Source organism: Leptosomus discolor, chromosome 15, assembly GCF_034619465.1.
Source record: "Leptosomus discolor isolate bLepDis1 chromosome 15, bLepDis1.hap2, whole genome shotgun sequence".
Taxonomy (NCBI): domain Eukaryota; kingdom Metazoa; phylum Chordata; class Aves; order Leptosomiformes; family Leptosomidae; genus Leptosomus; species Leptosomus discolor.
Window position 1 is genome coordinate 10,205,070 of NC_141405.1, and position 17,967 is coordinate 10,223,036.

General features: G+C 49.4%; 1 pseudogene; it reads left to right on the forward strand.

Moving 5' to 3' along the window:
* Positions 1-1,788: 1,788 nt before the first annotated feature.
* LOC147414392 (tektin-3-like) lies at positions 1,789-8,823 on the forward strand (annotated as a pseudogene).
* Positions 8,824-17,967: the final 9,144 nt, after the last annotated feature.

Here is a 17,967-nt window from a genome sequence, read left to right on the forward strand (position 1 = left end):
ACTGAAGGTCCTGTTATTCTCCGGTATTCGCCGTTCTCTAATTTAATAGCTGCATTCTGAGACATTGTTCATCTGAATGCACCAAACTGCTACAGGCACAGGTGACGCAAGAAGTCTCTTAGGTCACCTGTCCCCATAGCTAGATGTTGGAAAACGTGCAGTTTAATGAGTCAATGGGCTGCGAGCGTCCGGCATGAAGGAGGGTTACCCTCGGTGTACAGCAACAGCAGCTCCCAGGCAGAGCCTGCCTGTCTCCGTGTGCCTCCCATCCATCGCCTTTTAAGCCTTCCCGTAGGAAACTGTGACTCCTTCGTCCTGCCCTTGTGTAGAGAGAGGCATTCTTTGTTGCAGAGGTGACTAAAATGAAAGAAACTCTCTTTCCCAAGGGTTTAATGATTTTAAAAATAAGGCAGTCTCTCTCAGCTCGCCTACACATGCAAAGTGATTAGGGTAGCCCAGGAGGAGCAATTAAACCTCTAGCCACGTGATCGCTTCTGTCGATGCTTTGTTCTAGAATAAAAGTGAGTTTATTTCATGCAAACATCCCATTTTTAAAGGAATAAAGTTGATTTCATGCTGTGACAAATAGGATTTAGCACATGCTTCAGGTCAATCTCCCCTCCCACCCAGGGATCTTGTTGTAGCACACCAGCGTCCCAATCTTTCACTGCGGCTCCGAGCCAGGCTGGGAGCAGTGGGGATGGGATGGTGTTAGGGGAAGGACACATCCCTGCAACACAGCACCTGGCTACAACAGCTATAGGGACTTATTCTGCCCGTGGGTGACACCTGTAACCATACAGAAACTTCACACCGAGCACAGCATACCCTCCTGAGTGTTTGTCCTTAGATGAGGTGTGTCAGGTACATTCGGTGGCCCCTCTGCATTATATTTCTGATAAAATTGACTGATAACCTTAATCTGAAAAGAGCAATGGCACCCACATGCCTTACACAGTTATTGGTAGCAAAATCTTCCTGTGTGACTCTTCCCCTTAGGGTTACTGCAAGGCTGGTGTTTACGAGCTGCTCTGAAAAGACTTTGTGGGATATCTCCTTTCCAAGTGCATTTGTTTTACAGCAGGTGAGCCAGAGATGTTTTTCTTCCTTTGCAAGTCCAGAGATGGCTGTTCTTTTTAGGTTGAAATGGGGGGGGGTGGGGTGGGGTGGGTGCAGGTGGGGGGTGAAATTTGGATATAGTCCAAATTTAAGCAAAGCTCAGCTCACCTGCGGACACCTCACTCAAGCTTTTACTGCAAGTGAAAATAGAGATGATGAGGATGGATTCCCTCACCCACAAACCGCGCTGGGTTGGTAGCAGCTGTGCATCCAAAGCTATCACGGCTGGTAATGGAACTTTTAAAGAGGAAATTACAGCAGGAATACTATAAGATCAGCAAAAACGCTGGCCAAAAGAAACAAATGAACATCAGAGAATCAGCAACTACAGTTTCATTGGACGGACAGACAAAATGAAGGCACAGTATCTGTCATTCTCCTTAGTAGCCATGATTTGTTTCTCTCTACATTCCAAGACCTGATGAGAGATACTGACAACAAAGTAAAATCCTTATATATAAAAATGCTTGGGATGCTGTCAGAAGGGATTTGCTTTCAAGAGTTTTAGGCCTGTCCAGGCGATGTGTGGGTGCTGTGTGCATCGCTCTTCGTATTTTAAGTTGCGTGTGTCACTGTAAGAAGTAGCGCAAGTGCAGGAGCTTACTGAGTGAGGTTGTCTTCTTCTGTCTCCTTTGTGCAGGACACATACCTGAATAGCGGCGTTCAAGAATGGAGCTGGTTGGATCTCCCTTAACTGCAACATATGCCCATCCAAGATCAACACCTACCAAGTTTCTGCCTGCCATCAGCACCATGGCTTCAAGCTATAAGAACCGTTTTCCTTACTACCCCTTGCCTCAGAGCTTCAGCCTCCCCCGGATGCCCAGAGCCTACTACAAAGCAGCTGCCATCAACCCAACTTTGGCTCCCTTTTCCAAAAGCTCCCAGGGGTTACCCCCAAGCAAGATGCTTCCTTTTGTTTCCAACAGAACAACCCTCTTCAGCCGGTACACCTCTGACGACTGGTACATGTCCAATCTGACCAACTACAAAGAGTCGGAGACTACCCGGCGCAATGCCGAGTGTCTGAGAGTCGATACCTCCCGTCTGATTCACGATAAATATCAGCAGACAAAGAAGACCCAAGTAGAAAGCACCAAAAACCTGGGAGATCGTGTCCAAGAGATAGAATTTTGGAAGTCAGAGCTCTGCCATGAGCTGGATGAGATGATCGGGGAAACGAACGCACTCACAGACTTGAAGAAAAGACTGGAGAGAGCCTTGGCTGAGACAGAGGCCCCTCTCCAGGTAAGCACCCTGTCCGGTGGGCTGCAAGCTGTAGCCTACTGCTGAAACATCTGCAGCCATTCAGACGCCCAATTAAGTTTCATTGCAGCTCCGTAACGTCTAGAAAGTTTTTATTAAGAGACCATTAGTTAAGTTAGTAATAAACAAATGCCTTGCCATCTGCTGCCTCCCCTATCAGTACGTACTGAGCCCATCAGAACAGTATTTGCTTAACCAAATATTTTTATAAGTGGTACATCCAAAATCCTGGTTTGGGAGACAAAAGCCCATGTCCTCCTACGAGGCTCTGGCGAGGTCAGCCTCAAGCCTGACACAGGTCCCTGCCTTCAGCTGTGGCTGCGCCAGGGACACGTGTGCTCCCCCACGTTGATTTAATGCTGATGTTGCAGCTCGGCTGCTCGTTGTCAGCTAAACCAGCTGCCCTGGGCACTTTTTTTCCCATGCTGTCGTCTCTGTGCCCACCTACAATTTCATTTCTTACATTACTTGACATGGGGACCATCCCTGTAGGGATTTGCAACCAGCAGTGATGGCATGTCCCCAACAGGTCACTCAGGAGTGCTTGCTTCACCGGGAGAAGAGGATGGGCATTGACCTGGTCCATGATGATGTGGAGAAACAGCTCTTTGTGGTAAGTTTGTCAACACAGATCATGTGTTATTTTTACCTAAACTACTCTGAACAGGTTTTGCAGCCCTGTTCCCTCTCTGGCTCCTTAGTGCCTGTGAGGTGCTAAACTCTTCAAACCCCCAAAACCTGCAGGGCCAGGGGACGACGTTCCCCCACGCAGCAGCGTGCCCACACGGTGTGGGTAAGACTTGCCCTGCCAGAGGCAGGAATAGCTGAAAACCAGCTGTGTGTTTGTGTAGCCTATCAGGGTCCTCTGTCCCTCTTCAAGGAGCTTGTGGGACTCTCCTGCCTTTCAGAGCCCTGCCGGCACAGGATCTATAAGTATCTGTCACATACATGTGATATATCTCTATATATCTGTGTCACATACATATATATTACGCACACATGCACACACACAGATATGGAGAAGGCAGTGTCTGCCCGACAGCTTGTCTGGTTTTCCCAACTATGTTACTTGGTCTAATAAAAGATATTACATCTACCCCCAGCTTTGCTTTGCTCAGAGCAGCGTGGCCGCAGTAAGACTGTGTGTGCTTAGGCAATGCATTTTATAGCAGTCCTAAAACCGCGCACTCCTGCCTGCCTTTATATAGGCTGCTTTAAATTATGAATAAAAAGCAAACACGATGAGAGCTGGCACAGAAGATGGGATCCTATCGCAGGGTACAACAAAATACAATCACTGCAAAGGCATCGCGAAACTGCAGCCCCTGGGACTGTGAAGCCACTGCTCTGTTAGAAGATTTTTTCTTATGAGTCAGGCCCTAAAAAAATTGAAAGATTAGTTTAAGGGTCATGAGATTTTAAGAAAATAATTGGAGCTGGTTATCTCCATAATGGCATTTTGGATTTTAAGTGTTTCGGACATATTTAGGCCATGCTTTTCAGCTGGCTCCTGCAGACAGGAGGGCTTAAAAATTATGGTTTTGGAGCACTAATCACCTGCCTCCAGTAGCTGGGGCTTCACAAACGCGACAGATTTGTGCTGAAGTCAAGTGAGCTGAGAGCAACACATGCCTTCCTCCGGTGGAGCTGGATGTTTCTTAGAAATGGCTTAGAAAGTTACACCAAACTCAAGTCCGTCTCCTCTTGTCCCAGATGGATGGGATTTCTCCTGGGGAAGAAAACATTTGGGGAGCAAAAAGGGCAGATGCTGATTGGGGATGGGGATGTGTAGCGCTGCTGGTCCAGAGAACCTCTATGCCTGTTCATATCAGGTCAGGATCTGTCCCTGTCTCCTATAGTGGAACTAATCATCACTTGACATTGATGTCAAGATGAGAAAACACTTGGCAACCCACCCTGAAAGTGAAGTGGGAGGCCATGGCTGTGGCCACAGCACCCTCCCATCCCCTCCTGGTCGCTGCGCCCAGGCTCAGCTGCACAAGTGAGCGCTCTGGGGTTGGGGGGCACTTTCTCCACTCCCTGCCAGTTTGCTTTGTCCTTGCTGTGTGCACGGTTGGAGAGGCCTGAGGGGATGAGTGTGACCAGGACAACTGAGCATGGATACTGATGGGGTCATGTTTTGCCTTTGCCCAGGAAGCCGACGTCATCAGATCCTGCCAGGAGAGGATGCAGCAGTACCTGGATAAGGCGAAAGCCCAGCTCGCGTAAGGAGGAGCTCCTTCTCTCATGCTGCATTTGCAGCTGCGATGTGAAACCCCGGCAGACCCCCACCTCTGCCCACACCCTACAGCCGTAAAACCTGGGCAGGCTCCATGGGAAGCGGGCAGTGGCGCCCACAGGAGCACGTAGCTGCCCAGGTGGGAGGAAACCATTCCACCCATACATCCCCACCCATGGCTCTTGTTTGTGTGTTGAAGGTCCAACAGGGCAGCCCAGCATGAGCTGGAGAGGGACCTGGCCAACAAGCAGACAGCCTACCGCATCGACGACAAGTGCCACCACCTGAGGAACACCTCCGATGGCATCAGCTACTTCCGAGGGGTGGAGCGGGTTGACGCCACGTGAGTGCACGCTGGGCAGCACGAGAGCACCGAGCTGTCCCTGGGATGCGCGGTGCCTCGCCCTGGCAGGGAACGGGTTGTCCCCAGCCCACTGTAAAGGCATGTGTCTCTGCATGGCACATCCATCCTGCCTGGAAACACCCATCTTGGAGGGGCCGTTTCTCCCTGCTCACCATAAAGGGAGAACAACCCTCTGCTTTCAGCTGGATGCTGAACACTCAGTGGGTGAAAGTGAGTCCCACCTAATTACACATTATATCAGGGTTCAGAGATCAGCCTGAAAATGAACTCAGCCCAACACCTCTGCACAGCTCATTAAGTTTATGCGTATTTTCAAAGATGTGTCAGTGCTTGCATGAGCGCTCTTGGTTGACGTGACGTCTGGGGGGTTCACCCCTGCATGGAGAGGGCCTGGCAGGGAGCCGAAATGACACAGAAGATAAAGAAATAGAGAGCATGGTCCTGGGATACGGTTCAGCTGCTTTTGGGTGCCAGGAATTCAGCTTCGGCTCTGCAGTAGATGAATGTGACCTAAACCAGCACTCGCAGAGATATGCGCTAAGTGGCAAAGGGCTGAGGGAATATATCTGCTGCTCACAAGGACGCGTGCAGTTTATGGAGGGGCATAGATTGATTCAATCTTTCTAATATTTGAATAATTATTCACAGCTCAGACATATTGCAAATGAATTGCAAAGGATTGATGCTAAAATTCAGAGGGGGGCAAAATGTGCCGAGAACCAGCATGTTTTAAATGGGGCTTATGTGGTATTTAAGTCTTTTGTTGACCTTGTTCTGGCCTACTGCACAGGCGTGAACTTCATCGTGAATGCACAGACAGGGAAATGAATATTATCTAATGCTTGTTCAGTTTAGTATGAAACTGAGATAAGTTATGAGCAAAATTAATTGACTGCAATCTGCGCGTCGACGTGAAGCTGGGAATCACTTGGCACTTAGATGGCTCGAACGTGTAAATATGAGGTCTGACTAAAATCTTCATTTTTCTGGGGGAATCTTTGCTTTGTCTGGGCTTTCATAAGTACCACAGTTGTCTTCATGAACATGTCATCATTTCATAAGCATATCGAACAAATGGTGTCCAGGTGTTTTACCTTCATGTGGTCAAATTAAGAGCGTAGCTTTAACCTGCATTTAATCCACACTGCTCCCATGGCATGCCTGGCCATGGCCAGCTTCAGCAGCATGGGCTTACTGGAGGCCTCTCCTTCCTCCTCCCCAGGATCTCGGTGCCAGAGTCGTGGGCCAAGTTCTCGGACGACAACATTCTCCTCTCCCAGAGCGAACGGGCGGCCTCCGCCAAGCTGCGGGACAACCTCGAGAACCTGCTGGTGGTGACGGCCAACGAGATGTGGCGCCAGTTCAACAGGGTGAACGTCGCCTTTGCCAACCGCATCGCTGAGACAGCTGACGCCAAGAGCAAGATTCAGACCCACCTGGCCAAGGTAGCCTGAACCCCTCCCTTTCGGTGTGACACCGTCACTTCCCAGTGACACCACTCTCCACACAGACCTGGCCCAAGAAGAGGAACGGTTGCTACAAGGAGCTGGTTATAGTATCATTATCTGTTTGAAATTCCAAGTACTGGGGACATTCTCCTTGGAGCAGGACAAGTTGGCACTGTAACTTCCTCTCAAGGGATCCTTTATTTCCCTAGTGCCCAGCAGCAAAGGGATTTCAAGCAGAAGGTGGAAATGCTGTTTGCATCTCCTGGTAGTTACTTCAGAAGTGCTGGCTGCCCTGCAGAAAGTCTTTGCTGGGCCTCTACTGGGGTGCCTGCCGGGGGGTTTGCAGGCTCCCTTCTCCTCCAAGGACATGCTTTCAGGCTCAGTGCTCCAGGTTTGCTGCATGGTCAGCCGTGTGTTTCCCGCATGGCTCTGCCAAGCAGGGGAAGTGGAGATCAGTGATGGGCACCTGGCTCGGACTGCTGGGTCTCATGGAAAGCTTCCTGAAAAGAGCTTGACACGGTATCGATTAACTGAGCAGAGACTGGGCTTGCAGCTCTGCAGGCTGATGTCACGTCTTTAATTGAGGATCCATTAGAAACTTTCCCTCTATGAGTTGCTATTGATGGATGATCAATTCCTGCAAGCAGTAATTTTGGGTAGCTGGTAATTCAATAGATCCATCACTGCTCCAAAATCTCCTCCGATGTGACAGCAACAGCAAAGAGAGGCTTTTCCTTGAAAAGAAATCTGCTGGATCTGTGCCTTGGCATGTGTCAGAGCGACAGGGGTCTGAGCCCAGGGTCTGCTTATTCAACTTGTTTTTTTCTGCAGATGGACAGGAGAAAAGGGAAATGATGTGGTCACTTGAGAATATATCATTTAATTTATGAATGCGTTTTTTTCATGCCAGACACTGCAGGAAATCTTCCAGATCGAGATGAACATAGAAGCCATCCGAAAAGCCATTAGGGACAATGGTCTAGTGTTAAAAGTGGCTCAGACCCGGCTGGATGAGCGCACGCGGAGACCCAATGTGGAGCTGTGCCGGGACACTGCCCAGCTCCGGTAAGGCAGGACCCAGGGCTGGGAGGGTCCTTGAGGAGTGACTGGTCGTAGCGCTCAGGAGCATCACTGGATGACAAAATTAATCTTTTTTTTTTTTTTTTCCCCAAAGAGTCATTCCATAAGTGCACTGGTATAATCAAGAGCAATGATTAGGTATCCCGGCCTCGGGGTGGTAGAAGAGCTCTGCACCCACGAAGGAGGCTGTACGCCATGGCCGGGTACAGCCTGATACCACCCCGTGAAGGGATGGATTTTTCCCACTTGGGTAAACCTCACCTACTCTCCTGCCTGCTTCCCAGCTGTTGGATGGCTTAGTTTTGCAGTATAAGCCCTTTAATCTCTGACAGGCTTGTGTTGAGAGCACTTAGCTGCTTCCTTTTGGGTCACTGCAAGAAAGGATGCACCATGTGGAGAAGCAGTAAGGGCTGTCCTCACCTCCCCTGAGGACACTGGAAATCCTTTCAAGGACATAGTGAGCCCTTTGGGACTGCACCCCAAGGGGCCGTGGAGGAGCAGGCTGCCCTGAGTGCCCAACAGCACCCCATGTGAGGGGTGAGGCACCCCAAACCTCACCCCTCCTCCTAGGAGCCCTCTGGGAATGACTCCACGTGAAGCTTTTTAGAAGCCATATAAACCCAGCCCTTGCATGCCATTGGGTTTTTCCATCCTCCACTTGTTTCACATTCACTTTTAGCCTCTCCCAGCTCCCCCATTTTGCTGTGTGTGCATCCGTGGGTGTGGGGAGGAACGCTGCACAGGGAGATCCGGGTGGGTGAACCAACAAACCCGCAAAACCAAACAGGAACAGGAAACCACAGCTGCTCATCCCTCTTCTCGGTGGCACAAGCTGCTCCAGGAGATGAGGCTGCACATCGCCGAAGCCTTAGAGCAAACTTAACCATGCCTGCCCACGGAGGTCTGGAGGAGCTCTGCCCTCGCCTTTCCCGTGCATCTGCCAGAAATGAGGGGTTGAGTTACTCCGAGCACACTGAAGGGGGAAATCCTGTCCCCAAGGGGCCCATCACCAACGCCGTGCTAGAAACCACCCCCGTGACGGGACTGTTAATGGGCATTTCTTGCTGTTTTCCAGCCTCGTCAATGAGGTCCATGAAATCAATGAGACGATCCAGAGCCTTCAGCAGCGGCTGAGAGACGCCGAGAACATACTGCAAATGCTGGTGCATGCCAAGTCGATCTTGGAGCATGACCTGGCCACCAAAGCCAACTCGCTGTTCATTGACCAGGAGAAGTGCATGGGGATGCGCAAGACCTTTCCCAACACTGCACGGCTGCTGGGTTACTTTTAGGCTGGGCTCAGCTGAACCCACGCTATCTGTTGCAGGAGTATTCCCAGTTTTGCTAGGACGCATTCCCAGTTTTGCTAAGATGCTTTGAAAATACATGATTAGACTTTCACTTCCTCATGAAAGCCCTGAGTAGAAATTAAACGATCACTTTGTGTGTTACATGGTCTACCAGGATTTTTTATTCCTTTGGTTTTTCACTTTCCGTTGCTTTTCCACGGTGTGCCAGAAAGTAGCTGAAAATATCCTGTATGTGACTGAGAGTAAATCCACCCACAGCGATTCATTCCTACCCTTTCAGTCTGTGATTTTAGGAGAAAAACTCTCATGTCCTCCTCGCTTTGAGCCTGTCTGATGCGGAAAAAGCACAAGGGGAAGTAAAGCTAGTTGTCAGAGTAATTAGCTGTTGACATCTTTAATGTATTTTTAATGGTTCAGGAGAAGAAACACAAACTATCTAGTAAAGCATTACAGTATGTTCTGTTCCTAAACAGAAAAACTTGCATTTTAAGCTGATGTCTAGTGATCATTTTCTTGCTTTTGAAAAATTTTAAATGTCATCTAAAATGTCAGTGCTGGGGTCTTAAAACAAAGAAGTGCTTTTGGCTAGCTAATTGAAGAAAATGCTGCGGTTTTAATCTTGGTGCGTATGGATTGGTTCCTAATTTAACCTCTTGCAAGTAGTTTGTTGGTGGAAGCACCAAAGCACTTTGAAGATAAAGGAACAAATCAGTCCTTAAGTCAGCCACCTCGACTGCCATAGTACCTGCTCTCTGGCTGTAAATTTTACCAAGTGTTTGAATTTTCAGAGGATAAGTCTTTAATCAATCTGAAGTTCAGTGTGAAAGTCACTTTGCAAATTGTCCCGTCAGACTCACGTGTCAGACACTCTCGACTCTTTTAACCTAAGCAGAGCTGAGCTCAGCCTAAAGCCTGTAGGCACCAAGAATCCTAAAGGAGCAGAAGTTCAAGTCCCTTCTCTTCCCTCGGGAATCCAGGGCATGGACCTCCTGGCCCAGCGTGGGGACTCTCAGGAGCTGAGAGCACCTTCTCTCGTCTCGTACCCCCAGATGACTCCAGCTCACAGCACAGGTCCAGACAGACCTGCCTGCCCTCCCTGCTCTCCCAGGGGCAGCCCCCGAGAGCTGTAACCTGTGCCAAGGTCCTGCCCTGGCCCCAGCATCTTGGCAGGATCTCTCTTCAGAGCTGCAGCCCTAAACAGGAAGCAATTGTCTATTTTTTTTTTTTTCTTTCTTTTTTACTGGCACTTTTGTCTCACGGAGACTAAAGATAGGTTTCCTCTACTTTGTGTGTATCTTGGAGCCAGAGTCTGTCGGAGACAGCAGCCACCCTTTCTAAAGAGACGATATAACCGCAAGCAAGAAAAACTGTCCAGCTCATCGCACCTTCCCTTTCTGCACTTATCTCCCTCCCCAAAATAAGCCGATGGCATGCTGAACTCATAGGGACTTCCAGTTTTTGTTGGCACCCTCGCTAGCCTTTGTGCTGCTTTGAGCTGTTACTCTCCCTGTGTTCCTTTACTGAAAGCTTTCATAAACCCTGGTGATTTTGGCTGCTCGGCTGTTTTGAAGCCCCGCTCCAGATGGCTGGTTTTCAGGCAGAGCTGCCTGTTTTCTGTTTTGAGAATTGGGTCCCGTGAATTGTCTCGAGCTGAGCGCTGGGAAACGGAGGCACCCCAGTCCCTTTCTGAAAGACTCATGCTTTTAAGTGACTTGAGCGAAATCCTGGCATCAGCGACAGCTTCACATTCATTTCATTTCCACCTTCATTTTTGAGTCACATAAAAAGATACCTGAGCTCTGTTGTACTATGAGGGCACACCAATATCAGCACCCAAACTCTCCTATTTTCTCCAATTTTGCTTTCAGAGTCCCCCATCTTTCCCCCTAGCCCAACTCCTTTAAGGCTTTCTCCTAATTGACAGTGTTTATGTGGTGTTGCAATTATCCAGCTCTAAATTTTATCTTCCCGTCCTACCCTCTTGATGCTTCTTTACACAAGATAGGCTGTGGGAGCGTAGCTCGCTGAAAACAGGCATGGAATGCTAGAGGGCCTGCACAAGGAAAACTCTGTTGAACAGTTTGTCTAAGCTAACATAGTAGGCCTCAAGGACGCTTCGACCTTGAGGGTCAGAATAGAAGAATTAGAAGCTAACATCCGTATGAGGCGAAACGCATTAGTATTAATAGTAAAGTGATAGGTAGAAGCAGATGACTGATGTATGTATAGCACAATTGGAGTTTATGAAAAACTGCAAGTCATGATGACTTTGGAAAATTATCCTATTTAAGAAAGTGCATCTGCACAATAAAAGGAGTTTTCTGATATAACTCATATTGAGTCTTTTGTGGATTCTCCAACTCCCGTCTCCGCAATTGGCAACGCATTTCTTTCCTCCATTTGAGCCATGACCAGAGGAATTTCAGTTGCAGCTTCTCTAATTTCTTTCACAAATACTTTCCCCTTTCCTGCAGCAGATTTCCCAGACATTAGAGAATTCCCAGGTCCCTTTGGGCTTTGATTCTCTCCATGCCAGTTTTCCGTAAGTTGACAATATTGATGTTACTTCTGGTAGCTGACACTCTAAAATCTCCCTCAAGCAATTTAGTCATCTAACCCTATGTGTGCTTCAGTTTGAGTCTGTTTTTTCCCCCTCTCACAGTGTGTCCTATGCCCATCCCATGGCAGGAGCCAGCCCTGCCACAAAACTCCTGTAAAATGGGTCTCTAGGGAGAGGGTTTGGGGTGAAATTCTAACAGACACATGGCTTGTGGCAGGGTCTCCTGCACAGGGATGGATTTTCCTCCCATGACTGAGCTGCTGGTGAGTAAAGCTGCTCGGTTCAGTCACTGCAGGGTTGGTTTTGGGGTTGTAGCCGAGCAGCCTTTATCTTTGACGTACACCAGGTGCATTAAACCACTGTCCTGCCTTCCTGCTTCTGATGCATGAGATGCTTTTGCTTTCGTATCATTAAATGATTTGCTTTCATAGATCACTTCTATATAGCATCCCCGGCTGCCTCAGCTGCCTTTCTGCACTGATGTGATGTTTCCTTTCTTTAAATGCCTTCAGTCCGAAGAACGACGTGCCCGCTTTTATCGCTCTTTATTGCTGCTTTATTGCTGGCTTTATCAGCCAAGTTGCTAGGAAAGTTAGTTTGTGGAAATTCCTTTGCCTCCCACAGCTATATTCCCACCCTTCTGCATCATTCCAACAGACCCTGCAAAGCTGGGCTTTTAAACTAATTGTTTACTGACTGGAGGAAAGAAAATAAATTAATAAAATCAGGACAGCGTTGCTTCATGCAAGGGAAGCTTCATGTTGGTGCAGGACCCAGTTGAACAGTTGAGGCCAGTCCATCAAGAGGCTATTTAGAAAAGAGGCTTGGGTGCGCTGTTGTCCAAGAAGGGAAAAATCATTGAATGTCCTGCAGAATTCTGATAGGAATTTGGGTGAAATGAATGCTTGCCAAAAACCATGTTAACAGTGTATTGCATAACTAATGCAGATTATTATGCTCGAGGGAAACAGACTTCCCAAAATGGCATCAGCAGTCAGAAAAAAAACCAAAACAAACTCATTGCGATTATTAAAAAAAAAAAAAAAAAAAAAAGGAGAGAGAGAAAACTGGCAAAATTCTGAGGAAAATTTTGGCAGTATAGGACCATAGAAATGGCTGTGCTGGCTCAGATCAAAGTCCAGAAAGCTCCAGATTCAGCCTCTGACAGAGCCAACAGGAGACGCTTAGATAAAAGCACCAGAGCAAGGCAAGCACCCTGTGATACTTTCCCAGTCTACTTTCCCAGCTTCCAGCAATTAGTATCTCAAGGACTTCCTGAGCTGACAGGGCTGTCTTTGAATTTAATATCCCCCGATGGATTTGTTTCACAGGGTCTTGTTCCAGTTGTTCTTCGAGCCCGTGCAGACTTGCAGCATCCACTGTGTCCCTCAGTGGGGAGCTGCAGGGGATGGAGTATCATCACCCTCGGGGCATCGGCAGCCGCTTTTGGCACCCTGGAGGAGATTAAAAAAGGGCTCAGGCCTTGGACCGCTGAAGCCAAAAGTGTAAAACTCAATAGCTCGGACAAAAATGTGGCTCAAAGCTGTTTTAGATCTGTGTCCTCTGTAGGTTCAACACAGGAGATCACAGCGGGTTGGCTCCTCTTATATGCTGTCAGCATGCAGGAGATGAGCGCGAATCACAATTTCTGAAAGTATCTGAATATGTTCTGACACAGTCATGTCCCCGCCAGGAAGCTTGGTTGGGATTTTTTTGGTTTTGGAGTCAGTGGGTGAATGTTGGTTTCGTTGAAGCCAGTGGGCTTTTCTCCAGTGCTTTCAGTCTGACTCTATCAGTGACGACAACTGGCTTAGAGTCGAAAGTAAAAAGTTGGATGAAGTCGGGTTTTGGGCATGAACGCAGACAGGACTAAAATATTTTAGAAATTTTTCTTGGTTTGGTGGAAAAGAAATGGCAGGAAAAGTAAGTCAATGTCTCCAAGATGTATTAGACCTCTTGTTTTAGAAGTTTGCTGAAGATAAATGTCTCCCCTTCTGTTTTTCTTCTGCTTGAAATGGCTTTTCAGATAGCCATTCCACCAGTTTTATCAGAAAAGGTCCAAGACCACTCTTTCAGTGCATTTTGATCCAAACGACGTTTTACGCTGGAGAAAAGGCCCATTCCTCTCACAGCCCTGCTGCGTGGTAGCCGTGAGGCTCAGTAACCTGCAGCGGCACCCCTTCCTGGGGCATGCGTCTGCCTCCTCCCCGGCCGCCTGGCTGAGACCCAGCCGCGCTCGGTGCACATCCCTCCGTGTGCTGGGGAAAGGGCAAGAGCCTGGCAGCCCTCTGAGCCCTGCTCTCGCTGCCAGCTGGGGGCCAGCTCTCAAAGTGGAGAGCATTCCCCCAGCCCTTCAGCTGGAAATACTTATTTAGTAGTTATTTTCTCTCTGGGTGTGTGTATTTTTATATATTTTTATTTGTTTGTTTGTTTGTTTGGAGGAGCATTATAGGTTCTCCATAAAATGTGAGTCAAACCATATATTGCTCTCCTTACTTCCCTAGTCGCACAGTTGTCTGAAACGAGGATTTTTTTCCCCGTTGTTCTGTCCCCAGCCCCACGTGAGCTGCGGGCTCGCTGATGGCAATGCAGGTTTCTGCCCCTTCCCCTTTGCATTTCAAATCCTCCGTTGCTAGTGGTCTGAATCAACAGGGTAGGGAAGAGGACGGAAATCCCTAAAATTGTGATGACAGAGCAAAGTCTTGGGGTTAAACAAGTTCATCCCCAAGAAAATCTTGTCTTTTTGTGTAGTTTGAAAATGCTTTTTTGAAGAGTGGTTTCATTCACCCGGCCCGGGGAAGGGGATGGTGTAGTGTATGCTGGACCGATGGTGGCAGAGCCCGTGATGGGCTGGTTCAGGTGATGCCGCAGACACAGGTAAATGAGGCTTAGACCCTTCTCAGCAAAGTCATCAAAGTCCACCACTGCCTTGTCAGACTAGCATCTGAGCTAAAGCGATATAAACCCCACTTTCCCTCCTGAATTATCATTATTTTATTCTAGAAATTCAAGCTGAAGCATTGTAAGAGTTTTAAGTTATCCCACGGAATAGATTCAAAGTGAGAAATCCACATTTTTTTACCCAGTGTTTACACAACCTGTCAATCTTACAGTATTCTCAGCACAGCCTGTGGCAAATCTTGTTTGTACACAAAATATTTTTCAAATTTATCGTGGCGCCTGCTTTTATTTAGGCGGTGATGACCACTGCCAGCCACACTCGTATGGAGGCTGAGCTGGGGCAGCTGGGCAGCTTTCGAGCCCCTTGATGGGGAGCACTGTGCAATTCCCTGGCCTGTGCCGGGTCGGGCGGCAGTGACGTCTCTCCAGCAAAACCCCAAGGGCTCTGCTGTGGCCATCCTCACTTTCTCCTCTCCTGGCCCGGACAGTCGCCATCCGGCACCTCCTGCTTTCCCTGCAGTGCTCTCACGTGAGCTCCCTGGAGCAGCACGGCCCCCTGTCCCGAGAGCTGCCATGAGACCACGTGCTCAGCAGATGTTTTTCCAAGGCCCTGCTCTGTTAAGTTGATGCACCTTTCCAAGAAAAGAAGTGTCTGAGGAGCACGGGAGTGATGTGCTCTTCTCCCTGGATTTCCTCCACAGTTTCTAATCCACAACTCTCAGCCAAAATAGGCTTTGTTACCCGCAGGCTACTCTTTTCCCTGATTTGAGTTTCAGATATTTCTCTGGTGCTTAAAAAGCTGCTTTTGGCACCCTTTTCAGAACTGGAGCCGAGGTGGTTTTGCTCTCCCACCTTCACGGAGGAGCTCGGGTGCAGTTATGTGACCCCCACGCCTCCCGCCTGCCTTTCACCACTGTGCATCTCCCCGCTCTGCTTTTGGGGAACGGGTCAGATAATTTGTCCAGAGACACAGCAGCCCAGATCACAGACCTACAAACCCGAATCAGAAGATCGCCTCTAACGGCAGGCTAGATCGCAGCCCTTGGGGACAAGACCCTTCTCGCTCTGTGTTTGCACAGCCCAGAGCGTGGTGCCATCAGCACTACCAGGGTCCTCCCGTTTCAGTGCCTGTTCTCAGGCTAAAGCCTGAAATAACTGGGGAAGGACCCTCTCCAGGAAACATCCCTGATGTCGCTGCGTGACTGGTGTGTGATGCCCTGATGCTGCATGAGGCTGTGTCATGGTGGAGCTCCTGGGGACACTGTGCATCTTCTCACCTGGGGTGCCAGCGCCTGGTGCACCCACCCGCCCCAGTGGAGCCTCTGCTGGGCCACGGGCTGGCCCAGGAACACCAGTGCAGGCACTGGGTTGCCCATGAGGGCACTACTTTGCCCATCAGGAGCACTGGGTGGCACACGGTTGCCCATGGGTGGCACTAGGATGCCCAACGGCTGTACTGGGTTGCCCTTTGATGGCACCGGGGGTTGTCCAGGGACAGGATCAGGTTGTCCAGCAAAGGCAGTAGGTTGCACAGAGTCTGCACTAAGTTGCCCAGGAGTGGCACTGGGTTGCCCACTGAGGGCAGTGAGTTCATAGGATCATAGAATCACAGAATGGTTTGGGTTGGAAGGGACCTCAAAGATCATCTTGTTCCAACCCCCCTGCCATGGGCAGGGACACCTCCCACCAGACCAGGTTGCTCAAGGCTCCATCCAGCCTGGCCTTGAGCACTGCCAGGGATGGAGGATCATAGAATATCTCAAGTTAGAAGGGACCCATAAGGATCAGCGAGTCCAACTCCCTGCTCCTTGCAGGACTACCTAAAACTAAACCCCATGACTGAGAGCATTGTCCAGCTGCTCAACACTTGCCCAACAGCTGCACCTGCTTGCCCAGGGGCTGCACAAAGCTGCCCAGCGAGAGCGGTAGGTTGCCCAGGGCAGGAACTAGGGTGCCATACGAGGGTATTTTCTTGCCCAGGGCTGGCCCTGGGTTGCCCATCGAGAGCGCTGTGTTGCCCGAGGGCTGCATCAGGTTGCCATGGCAGCTGCAGGGAGTCGGCCCGGGCAACACCCGGTCACCCGCTTCTTATGTCACTGACGGCACCCGGGACGCTGCAGTGCCTGGCAGAGCTGCCACCGAGCCTGGCAGCACAGCAGTGAGCAGCAGCCCCCGGGGCACCCTCAAGCCTCCGCAGTGCACCCCGCATCCAAGCAGCTAAGGGTGAGCAAGGGGAGGACTAAAAAAGCAGAGATATTTCTCCTGATCTTCTGCATTATCTCTTATGTCGCCTAAGTGTACCCCAGCTAGGTGGTTGGGGGCTCCCGTGGTGTGTCTGTGTTCAGGGGTGGCAGAAAGTAGCACCCTGGGATGACTTATCCCAAGAGGGTGCAGGGACATTTATTTCAGCTGGAAATGCAGGGGAAAGTAACCCTGGTCCATTCCCAAGTTCTTAAATATGTGTCTGTCAGTGGCTGAAAGGGAATAATTTATTTGCAGGGGTAGGAGCCAGGGAAGCAGTCTCCCACTCTCGGAATGCTGTTTCTCACGTATAAATAAGTGGCACGGAGTTAAGGAAAGTGCAGTCGCCTGTCCCTAGCAGGGACAAAAGGGCTGAAGTGACTGGTTTGTGGGAACCGACACACACAGTGGTTTTTGTTGGACCTGAGCACAGACGTTTCATCCTCAGCTCTGCCAAACTGGCTCGGAGGGTTGTGTTTGTGAAAGTTTTTCTGCTAAATTTGAGGGTGTGAGTTTCCCGCTGCCTATCCCACAGCCTCTTCAGCCAGGCTGGATCCTGGGGCGAGACTCGGTGCCCACAGCTATGCTGCTCTCAAGTCAGGTACTGGGGCAGCCCATGCCAGCATGGCCAAAATTGCTCAAGGCTTGCAAATACTGTCCTCAAAGTTCAGTGATTTCCCAGCTGCGGGCTGTACACTTTTGCCCTCTGACTCATCCCTATTTTTCTCCGATTTGCCCGAACTGAAGGTCCTGTTATTCTCCGGTATTCGCCGTTCTCTAATTTAATAGCTGCATTCTGAGACATTGTTCATCTGAATGCACCAAACTGCTACAGGCACAGGTGACGCAAGAAGTCTCTTAGGTCACCTGTCCCCATAGCTAGATGTTGGAAAACGTGCAGTTTAATGAGTCAATGGGCTGCGAGCGTCCGGCATGAAGGAGGGTTACCCTCGGTGTACAGCAACAGCAGCTCCCAGGCAGAGCCTGCCTGTCTCCGTGTGCCTCCCATCCATCGCCTTTTAAGCCTTCCCGTAGGAAACTGTGACTCCTTCGTCCTGCCCTTGTGTAGAGAGAGGCATTCTTTGTTGCAGAGGTGACTAAAATGAAAGAAACTCTCTTTCCCAAGGGTTTAATGATTTTAAAAATAAGGCAGTCTCTCTCAGCTCGCCTACACATGCAAAGTGATTAGGGTAGCCCAGGAGGAGCAATTAAACCTCTAGCCACGTGATCGCTTCTGTCGATGCTTTGTTCTAGAATAAAAGTGAGTTTATTTCATGCAAACATCCCATTTTTAAAGGAATAAAGTTGATTTCATGCTGTGACAAATAGGATTTAGCACATGCTTCAGGTCAAACTCCCCTCCCACCCAGGGATCTTGTTGTAGCACACCAGCGTCCCAATCTTTCACTGCGGCTCCGAGCCAGGCTGGGAGCAGTGGG